The 11,775-nt window shown below is 41.8% G+C and overlaps 1 pseudogene; it reads left to right on the top strand.

The window, feature by feature from the left end:
- Nucleotides 1-10,111: 10,111 nt before the first annotated feature.
- On the top strand, nt 10,112-11,148 carry LOC147707865 (coiled-coil domain-containing protein 137-like; annotated as a pseudogene).
- Nucleotides 11,149-11,775: the final 627 nt, after the last annotated feature.

Here is an 11,775-nt window from a genome sequence, read left to right as displayed (position 1 = left end):
AGTACTGATTTATGTTGGGGTGTAGGAAATTAAACACAAGACAACAACAGAAAAAGAAGAAACATTTTTGCATGCTGGATACTTCATTTCATTAGAGCCAAGTAAGAAGCTAGTAAGGCTCGGAGACAAGCATCAAAGGGTTATAGTTTCTAAAAATAAAAACTCAGCAATGTCTCAGTGCTCTTTCTGCAAGTAACAATAGAATGGGATTGACTAAATTTGTTTTTCTTTTTTTCTATCAATGGAGACGTTTCTATGACATAATAACGACCACAAAACATTGTGATGCAGAAATTTCACTAAAAAAAAACACTAACCATAATATCGAGGTCCTTAAACTACTATGGAAATAACAAAAATAACACAAATTCGATTACAAAAATATCATCATCCACAACATTGGAAAACCACCAATAACGACAACAAAAGAACGGTCAAAGTATTGAGGAAACATTCAAACTAATGTAAAACAAAAAAAAATATTGATCACCAAAATGTTGACTACTGTAAGTACCACATATACCTCAAAGACAGACAAAAGAACATACTTCAACAAAAAATAAAAAGAAAGGGCCTGATTCCAAACTGCACTTTGTAGTGTGTTTGCAGTGCTACAAAACGTACTCTAAAATTGACATTTTGCTTATACTTGGGTTCTCTGACCCAACTGTGGTGGCTCCACACATGGCAGTACATATTTTAGTAGTAAATGTGGATGAGACGTAGGGGAGTGGGTGGTGAAAGGGTCAGGCTTACTACTAAAGGGGAAGGAATTAGGGAGAGTAAGAGGATTTAAGAGAGGGTGGTGGGGTTTAGTGAGGATGTGATCCACTGACACAAGAGTAGGCTTATTGTTTTACTCTGGGAGTCGACACATGTAACATACTCTTTTGTAGTGAGATTTTCACTCAGAGTTTGTGATTACCAAAAGTAGCAAACAACTATAAAGTGTAGACCTCCTCAAAGTGTAATTTACCTTTGTGAATCAGACCCAAAATGTCCGAAACAAATATAATAATAAGCAAACCAACAAACATAAGAAACAATTTAATTTGTGTCTTTCATACAAGGTGAACCTTAAATGAAAATTAACCCTAATTAAAACTTAGACCGATGATTTTTTTTAAACAAAATACATGACAATTAGGAAAACAGGAGTAATTTAAAAGTGTATATTTACAGAACATGACATGCAAACTGCTGCTAGCCCACATCAAATTAGACCATCACTCTGCATAGTGCAAGCCCTTAAGCACTTCTCAACCTCACTCTATATGAATAAGGGACCTGCTTAGAGAAAGAAAATGTACTAACTTAAAAAAAAACATTGGCAAAGCCAACAGGTCATGCCTATGAGATGGGAAACAACCTTTACAATGAGTCATTACATTGCACTGCCTTTACATAGCAGTCATTACATCGCAACATCCTTTACATTGCATGCCATTACAACGCAGCCATTACATTGCATGTCACTACAACGCATGTCATTACAGTGCATGTCACTACAACGCAGGCATTACATCGAAAGTCATTACAATTCACTCCATTACAACGCATAGTGCCCTTACACTATCCGATACTTACTCTACTGTTGCACTCACTGGAGTTAGAATAGTAATTTTTGCCCCTACACTATTCCAACACTTACCCTACTGTTGCACTCACTGGAGTCAAAATAGTAATTTTACTCCTACGCTATGTAACACTTACCCTACTGTTGCACTCACTGGAGTTAGAATAGTAATTATTACCCCTATACTATCCAACACTTACCTCAAATGCAATGTAATGGTATGCATTGTAATGGCATGCGCTGTAAAGGTATAATGCGGTGTAATGGAATGCATTGTAAAGGTTGTTTCTAAAAATGCGACGTAATGGCATGTTGTGTAAAATTATGCATTGTAAAGGATGTTGTGATGTAAAAACTGCATTGTAAAGGCATGCATTGTAAATGTATGCGTTGTAACATCATACATTCCTATGAGGTCTATTGACTTTGGCATTGTTTTGTAGCAATGCTGTACAGCAGCGTGGATGCCTTGCAATGTGGCTAAAACTAATTTTAAAAGGCGCTCTGGTGCAGCAAGGGTTAATGCGCTTTTGATTTTAAAGCGCATTAGCGCTGGATGCATCATAATCCTTTTTTATTATTATTTTTAGCCTTTCTGCACAGAAGCCGCACTGCTATACAGCATGGCTACAAATCATTGCTAAAGTCGGCAATGCACATGCTGTACAGCATGAACAAAAGATAATACCAGGACCAATGGTCTCAAAAGCTAGACCTATTGGCTCTGCCAATGCTTGTTAGGTCTTGGCACAGCACCCCTGTGATTCTGAGCAATTCAGTTAACATCCCCATGCATGGAAAAAAATCATTTGGCAAAAGAATTCAATCGAACAAAGAAAGCAATTGCATCCGCGTCCATATCTTAGTAAACATACATTTGGAAGCAGATAACGTTTGTTGTCCCAATAAAAGCAGATATCATCTGCTGCTACAATAAACATCCATTTGAAAGGAGAAAGGTTTTTTTTAAAGTTTGTGTAGCATAGTAAAACATGCAGTGAGAGGGAAGTAGTAAAAATAATTGAAGTGCCTCAATCATAGCGAGACCACTGGAAGGACAGCAAACCTGCTGAAGCAGGCACACATGGCAGTAGCAAATCACCATTATTTAATGATTGTTTATGTTCAGAAAGGGACACATTCCTGCACATAAACAATCATCCCTGTAACGCAGGCACCCTTGCCCTATGGCGCATGGGTGTCTACGCTGGCACTAGGCAGCTATTTATAGCACCAGAGCTAGGGACAACACAGGGGTGTATTTTTGCATCCCTGCCTTTTGGAAATGGCACAGCACTGCAAAATTTGCTGCAGCGCTGCACCATTTGCTTGTACATATGCCCCTAACTGTACAAAATGGTGGACTAACTGCGGTAGACCATGTGTGAAGGAATGCCAATCACCCCAAATTTCACAGGATGGATGGAGTAAAAATAGACATGCCAGAGAAAAATATTTTTGTGTGACAGAAAAAAGTATTTATTAAGAAAATGTGTAAAACAGCAATATTTAACCAACTGTCTTAGGTTGCACTACTTGCCATTCAGGCCCATTAATAAAAGTTACAATTTTTTTTGAACTGCATGAGGCTAAAAGCGCATCATACGAAAATCTTAGAATTACTCTCAATGACAACCAATTTTGTGGATTACAAAATCATTTTTAAGTTAAGAACGTTCTTAACCTTATTTTAAGATTTTTCTTAACTTAAGAGACTTTAGCAAATCCGACCCATCACATTTGTTAAAGTAAAAAAAACGGCTCATCCTATTCCCCATAAAAAAAGTTCAGTTATATTAATAAATGTCTTTTTATAAAACACTTCTCACTTAATTCCCCTACAAACCCAAAAAACAGCTAAAATATACGAGCATATCAACAAGAAAAAAAATATACACGTTGAATACATTTATTTTACCAATAAAATATTTGAAACCTTCATTAAATCCTTAAACACATTTAATAAATGGAAATACTAGTATTACATTTCGCTATTATTTAAAAAATAAAATCAGTTATTCATATAAACTTTGCAAAAGGAATACATTTTAAGCATTCAACATAAAATTTAAATATTACAAAATACAACAAAAAACATGTTATACCACAATATTTAGGTAAACGATATTTTAAATATCAATAGTTTTTACAAAGTATAAAAAAACAATATTTTTACTTTTAACATTATATCTCATATTGTTTGGAATACTACAGTATTTGTGTGACAGTATTGTTGCCTTTTGTCTTGATATTGCAGTGGAACACCCTGGGGATATCAACAACTTTGTCTGCATGGACTGTAAAATTGGCCTCCTAACCTACAGGACACAGATGAAAACTAGAAGGAACCACTGTGCTGGCAAGCCACTTGCTAGCTGCACTAGCAACCTGTTTACATCAAGGATATTTTTATGTGCACTCCAGTGAGTCACTCTAGATTATGTTGACTGATGGCATCCCAATCCTCCAGAGAATATTTACCCATCCACCTTACTATTGAGAGCAGTCTGCTCATCCAGCAATAGGTCTGTGTTCTGTCAGAGGATAGTAACTCTGTTTTTCCGAACTCGCTGATAATGTTGTTAGCTTACCCCACTCTGATAACCCATTTTTTTTCCAACTTTATTCATTGTTTTCTCTTTTTCAAATGTAACATTCAAATGCCACCAATGACTATATTTCAACATGTCCTTAATCATATCTTTTGAGGTCGGTTCAGGTGGGGGCGGGCTACTACTTCTATCACCATCTAACCTTTGTCTTGTGAGCTACCAGGTTAATCACCCATGCCTATGTTTGGGGGAGAGATTCTGTCTAGATTCGGGTCAGTGACTGGGTTTTCGGTGCTTTTTGGGGACGTTCTCAAGGGCCCCCCTCAGTCTCCCTTCTACGACCCTTTTAGCTGGGGCAAATCCCAGCTCGCAAAACAGTAATGACTTCCTCTGTACATACACATCACCAGGGATACCGCGCAATGATAATTCTTGGGTTGTAGAGATGTGTACTCCTAAGATTTCGGAAAATCCACACCTTGTGGATGAAGGTGCCTTTCAGAACCACACATCTCAAGCATTTAGGTGAGGGGATCCTTCCCATTTTGTGTAGCCTACTTCTGTTGTAGTACACCCTGTGCAGTATTTTCCGCTGGATGAGCCCCAGGCTCGTCTTAATCACAAGTTCACCTGAATGCATCTGTGCTGCCTCCCAGTCTATGTCTTCTGTGTCTCTTATGTCTGAATCCCGTTATCCTCTAAGGGGCTGTAGGTTATCTAGCCTGTTGTTAAGGAGTGTGTGGTATGTGAGCGAGACCCCCTTACTTGTTATCTCTTCCCCCAATAATCTATTATCAACAAGGCTGCTGTCCTCCAGGGTGTCCCTCGCTATAAATGCTGCTCTCAGGGCATGCCAAATTTGGACGTAGTGAAATTCCTCTGTTGGGTCAAGAGCATATTCCGCATGCAGATGCTGCTCTCAGGGCATGCCATATTTGGACGTAGTGAAACTCCTCTGTTGGGCCAAGAGCATATACCTCATGCAGCTCTTCAAAGGAAAGTATGTCATCTTTGCCCCACAATGTCTCCCTATTTTGAGGTTCCTTTGAGGTCCCATTTCGTGTATCCAACTATTTTCTTTACCTTTCTCAGGTGGTCTGCCACACAGATAGGTGGTGGCCCATGTAGATTGTCATCTTTTTCCATGCCATCAAACAGGCTTTGGTTGGCCCCAGGAGCGTATACCTATATCTTTCACTGTATGTGTAGCGCAAGTGGGTATGGGTAAAGAGGGAGGCCTTGCCCATGATTGAGAGAGACAAGACTCTCCATATAGCCACACAGACTTGAAACTTGTTATAGAGCACCTGCAGGTTCTTCTGTAGGGAATGAGGACTGTTACTTATGACTTAGATCCCTAAGTATTGAAACCCATCTGTTGTGGCTTTAATGTTGGGAGGGAGAGGGATCTTATTATTCAGTTCTCCCATCCATGAATAGAGGATCAATTCATCCCAGTTAATTTTGTGCCCTGTGTAGTGTTCAAAATTGGTGAAGACAGGACCCCCTAGAGTGACATCGCAGATGAATAGCCAGCTTTTTCCAGGCCGTTAACTGTTGTGGACAATCTAACACCACCAGCTGGAAAACATTGTAGCAGATGGCTTCCTGATTAAGAGCTAAAGGCCTAAATGTAGAAAATTGTGTTCAATATAGCGGAAATGGCAGGTTTTGTGTTAACACTACCTGCTGCCATTTCAGTCTAGTCATATTTTAAAGATGTCTGGAGACTTTTATGAAGAATAGGTGGAAAAGAGTTTCTGCCAGAAGCAGCAAACGACTACCAAAGGACGTTACCATCACACTGCCCAGCAATTTTCATAAATGTTTCTAATGCCACCAAGAGCACGAATTATTCGAAGACCAATGTTAGAAATTTGGTTCCTAAGTTAACTGACGTACAAGCCCTAGTCAAGCGGTAACTACAATCCTAGTCAGGGTAAGTCACAAACACATTGTAAATTAACCTGTGCTCACCCTCTGGTAGCATGGCACAGAGAAGATAGGCTTAACTATAGAGGCAATGTGTAAAGTATTTGTGCAACACTTCAAACAGTAAAACAATGAAAACACTACCCAAATAAATTTCCACACCAGGTTAGAAATCTAGCTCTTAATTTAATAAATAAAAGAAGGCCAAAATGAAAAAAATTCAATAAGTAGAGATTTGAATTTTAAGCGGCTAAACTTTAAAATAGCGCTTAAAAGCAATAAGTGCTTACTTGGGATATCTGGTCGCACCTGATCGTGTTAAATTCAAAAGTTCATGCCGACCACGATTGTGCATGGGCCAGATAAAGGGACACAGTGAGGCCCGCTGAATTAAAGTACCTTAATCCCGGTTGCGTCAACGAAGATGCAGGGTGGAGCTGAAGCGATGCATGGGTATTGATCCTGCAGCAGAGGGGATGCATTGATTTTCTCCATGCAGCAGCGGCAATGATTAGTTTCCGAAGGTGATGTGCCAATTATACTCCCGCAGCAGAGGCTGTGTTGGTTCCTTTCCCACAACAGTGTTGATGCATCAATTCTGCTCTTGCAGAGAATGCATCGGTTTCCCTGGGGCAAAGGAGCAGGGAGGTTGGAAGACTTTTATGTCCCTGAGACTTCAGATTAGGAGGTCAGCCAACTAGACCCTGGAGTCGCTCCAGGTTCTGGGGACAGTTATGCACGTCCAGTCCTTCTCACCCAGGAAAGGAGGGCAGCAAGGCAGCATTTCTTCCAGAACAGCAGTACAACAGAGTGACAGTCCTTCTTCCTGGCAGAGTATTTTCAGGGCCTGAAGTGTACTGAAGTGGTAGGATCTGAGGTCCAATTTTTATACTCAGTTGTGCCTTTGAAGTGGGGGAGACTCTGCCCTGTCTTCAGACTCACTACAGGGGGCAGCCCTGTAAGTGGGAGGTTGTACCCAACTCCTCCCTCTCATCCTCCTAGGATGGCCCATCAAGTCACACCTACACTCCCATTGTGTGCGGCTGTCTAGAGAATACACAAAGCCCAGCTGTCACCGACCCCAGACATGCAATCAGAGACAGGCTGCAGGCACAAAGAGCAGGACAATGCCAACTTTCCAAAAGTGGCATTTTCAAAATTGTAACAATAAATCTGACTTTGCCATTAAAGAGGATTTATCATTACAATTTGATAGGTACTAAACATGACTGATCTACCTCCCCTCAATTAGGAATTACAGCTTATTAAATGTAATAAGGAATCCCCAATGCTTTCCTTTATGAGGGCTAGGCCTCACGGTAGTGAAAAACAGATTTGGCAGTTATTCACTACCAGGACATGTAAAACTTAAAAGCACATGTCCTACCTTTTAATTACATAGCACCCTGCCCTATGTGCCACCTAGGGTCTACCTTGGGGGTGACTTTTCTGTAATAAAAGGGGAGTTTAAGGCTTGGTACGGGGTTAAATATCAAGTTGACATGGCAGTATGAACTGCATGCACCAGCTCTGCAGTTGCAGTCCTGAGACATGGTTAAGGGGCTACTTAAATGGGTGTCTGTGAGTGGCTGTAAACCCCAACATTTACTAGCCTATAGCCCTGGGGCCCGGGGGGTTCCATGGCGCCTCCTCCCTGATGTACCTGTGATGACAGAATGAGACGCAGGGTTACGAGGGGTCAGACGCACAGGGGAGAACAGGTAGTAACAGCGAACTCTATCCTACCTCAGGTGGGCCAGGTCCTGAACCTAACGGGCCAATACAGAGGATGTGGAGGAGGAGAAAAGGATGCTGAGACCAGGAGTTGAGAGAACGAAGAGGATGACAAGGAGCTGAATTACGGAAGAGAATCCTGCACCGAGACAAGTGGAGGAGAGAAGGGAACCCGAACCGAAGACAATGACAATGCCACTTGCCCTGTAGAAGAAACATGGACCAAAGACTGGTGGAGGACGCTGTATGACCCGCGCAACTCAGTTGCAGCATTGCGAGTGAGTGATACGAGGCGGAAAGCGGGAGGTAGAAAGGGGTTTTGGGAGGCTAGTGTTCAGTGCATGCTAATGCCAGTACGCATGCCTTGTTAGAACTCCCACCTGCTATGAATGGAGAGGGATGTTATTTTTATTTATCGTAAGCCACACACATTATGAGCACTCTCTGCCTGTATTAAAATTGGACCACCCCTAAGTGAATGAGCACATTGTTTAAAGATTCTAGGCTCTCCCTTATGATGTACTACCGCTGACTGAGGCACGCTGAGAAAGTATCAGCTGCTGTTATCACAACCTTTTGCCTAAATTAAAGAAGGGAAGTAAATGTAAGAGAACCCTGAGAGCACCCCCCCCCCCAAATGCCTGTTCTGGGAACGGCTGTTTCCTGATGTGGGTTGGGTTGCCTGAAAATATCCCTACACAAGTCACTGTCTCGGGTGAATTAAAGGTGGTACATCACTACAAAAAAAAACAATACCAACCCTATAGTTACCGCTCCTTTGTTTCCCGAGGACTCTGGCAGTTCCATCCTTGCAGGTGCACCTAGAAGAAAAGAAAAGGAAGACTAGTAGCGACTTCATCAAGAAGAGAGGAAGACCTGACCTCAGAAATCCCCCTACAAACCGGAGAGACATTTCTCTTTGTGTGAACACTGAATACAAATTTAAAATTCAGAAAGCAACACAGCCTCCATGTCATTATGCCCACTGTACCCGCCTACAGTGGCACAATCAGTGCAGCAGGTTCACTAAAAGCATTTCATTTATAGACCCTGTGCACAGGTAGTGCATTTTACTAGTGACTTATAGGTAAAGTCAATATGTCAATTGGGTATGAGCCACTATTCCCATGCCTAGAGGAGTGAGCACATGTACTTTAGCACTGGTTAGCAGTGGTAAAGTGCTCAGAGTGCTAAAGCCAACACAAAATGAGGTCAGAAAACGTGGAGGAAGGCAAAAAGTTTGTGGTGACCCTGTAGAGAGGGACATTTTCAAACACCCAACTTAGTGGATATTTTACTGTCTCTGTATCATTACCAGATGTTTTTAATGACTTCATAATTCATGAACGTTACCCTTACCATAGCCTGGAGCAGTCTGTACCAATCCAAATTAATTTCACTCTGGGTGATACCCAAGAAGTTGTAGTCCTTCAGAGTGTTAGTGAGGCATGTATTTGGACTCCTAGAAAGCATGATTTTTCCTACAACCTGTTCTATTTTTGTGTTTTTCAGTAAAGCTGCTGTCTTTCCTACAGTGGAGCCACATGATCCTCAAAAAATGTAATTGGCTTTTTGTCTGCAAAGCCTGATATGCAGGTTTTGACTCTTTTTCATGGGTAAAGCTAAACATTGTTCAGAGTAGAGTGTGATTCCATTCTTTAACTCACTTCCGTGCCCTAAGACCATGGTGGACTACTAGGGTGTGTATCTTGTTATTTCATCTTTAGCTGAGGTTGGCTTTTCTGTAAGGGAAGGATTGTTGTGTCTCCCTCAGCCCTTTCTTGTGGATGCACCTCAGCTTTGGCACTCACAAGCGTTGTCATTCCTTACATAACTGTTGAGGAACCCAACCTTTTCGGCTCTACATCTACTATCCTGATGCTCATCATTTGTAAAGCCTCCACTTAAGCAGCAGAACTTCATTTCTGCATGCAGCAGAAAGCTACTCTCCAATTATGAAACACTTTAGCTAATGCAAGTATGCTTTCTGATAACTTAAGAAATAACTATACATTTCCAAACTTCCTTTTACTCAAGAATTAATTTTTAAGTGAGTTATGATGTGGTATGGCATGAGAATTTATATTTTACGTACTACCTGCCCCACGTGAGGCGCTGACGTGCTTTGTAGACGGGTAGTACACTACTGAAAGGGAACCCAATGTTAGTTATTTAGTCAGTGTTAGGGTTACAGTTTGTCATAGTATTTTCATGGCCGGCATTTGTGCAAGATAAATTGTAATATCAATTACAGATAATGGCAATGTGAATGTTGGATGTGCATGTGGGATCACCGTCTGATTTATCGGTCGTGGGCATGGGCAAGCAAGGCAAGATAAAAACGATTGATCCCTTCTGCCCCGCTAGCCGGAGGCAGCCCATGGAGGAGAGGAATGAGAAAAAGAAGGTCAATGCCAAACCAAAGAATCTGGACCATCAGGAGATACCTTTCAAGCTGTGTGGGCTTATGAAGAGTCAGAAGGAAATGAAGCGACCAAAGAAGAAACGGACAAAAAATAGTTGCTTCCTCATGTAACAATTTTAAGCAAAGACTGCAGGAGCCCAAGGCACCTAACGCCCCACTGGATATCCCAGTGCCAAAGTTCAAGAGACAAAAGAAAGAGACTGCTTACAATTACATGCAACGCATGGCTAGTGTTGCAAACCACGTCATGTTCCTGACAAATAATCAGCCTGATCATAAACCCACATTTGTAAAGCGCGAACAATCACCCGTTAGGGTCTCTAGGCGCTAGGGGCCATCGGGAAGATTAAGCAAGCTTTTGCCCAGCGTCACATGGTGCTGGGCTAACCTGCCGCTGGAGCAGGGGATCGAACCATGATCCCCAGATTCCGGAGTCAGTCGCCCTGGCCGCGGCGCCACACCTCTCCCTCACCTCTCCATGAGCCTGAAAAGGAAGTAGAGTTGTCTGGCAAGACCAAGCAAGAGAAGCCAAAGATAAAAGAATTTGACAGACGCAGAAAGGTGAAGGTATTAAAGAAAAAAGCAGAAAAGAAAGTAGATCAGCTGGAGAAGGAGATGTTTCGAGACCGGGTAGAGTTTGGCGAGGTTGCCATGGAGCCTCCATCCTTCACAGTTACACCCAGAAAGAGTGTTGGCAAAGAGAAGCCTGGGGAGCGACAGCTTCTTCTCAAAAATATTTTCAAGCAGCAGAATGCCTCCTCCCTTGAAAAAAAGTCACAGTTTACATCAATGGCTCGACAAAGGCTTATGGAAGAAGAGCGGGAGCGAGTTGTACAGGCTTACAGGGCCTTGAAGAAGCAAAAACAACTTCAACAAACGAGCAAGCCACTAAACGCATGCTGAAGAATCTCAATGATGCAAGTGAACAATTAAAGACTTTTTCAATTTTTGGATCCTACCAAGGTCATACTCAAGGCACCAGAACTAGAGGGTATATAGAAAAGACTTAATCATTTCAAAGATGAATTATCTTTCTCCAGCATTGTGATCTTTTGTGACGCACACCTCCAGACTGCTCACAGTTTGAATATGGTCATTTTCTCAACTATGATTTTCATTCATGTACTTTTGTGTGTGCTACCAAAGAGTTCCTGTTTTTGAAAATATCCCCCAGCATTTGAACATAATTTCAAAATGTTTCCCCTTCTCTGTAAGGAAATGTGCTTTTTTTGACCCATTCGTCCCCACACATCTTCATTCTTGTTTTATGAAATTTGACTTCTCTTCTGTTGTGTACCAAATGTTTTCTGTCCTACAAAGTTCAGAAAACATTTGTACCTACTCAAAATTGATTATTCCTGTCTTCCGACCGCTGAGAGCTGAGCAACATGGCTGATGCCCGGTGGAGCAGTTAGATAGCTGTAGAGGAGATTGGCCCTGGTTCACCCCCTTGACCATCACCTACCCAGCCGGACATTGGGCATAGTTCACCTTGTCTCTCCGCTGTGTCTCAACTCCCTCTCTGGCTTGTTTCTATGCCCTCCCCCCTACCTTCT

This window comes from Lissotriton vulgaris, chromosome 6, assembly GCF_964263255.1.
Source record: "Lissotriton vulgaris chromosome 6, aLisVul1.2, whole genome shotgun sequence".
Taxonomy (NCBI): domain Eukaryota; kingdom Metazoa; phylum Chordata; class Amphibia; order Caudata; family Salamandridae; genus Lissotriton; species Lissotriton vulgaris.
Note: the sequence above shows the minus strand (reverse complement) of the source record. Positions and strands in the feature narration are given on the sequence as shown.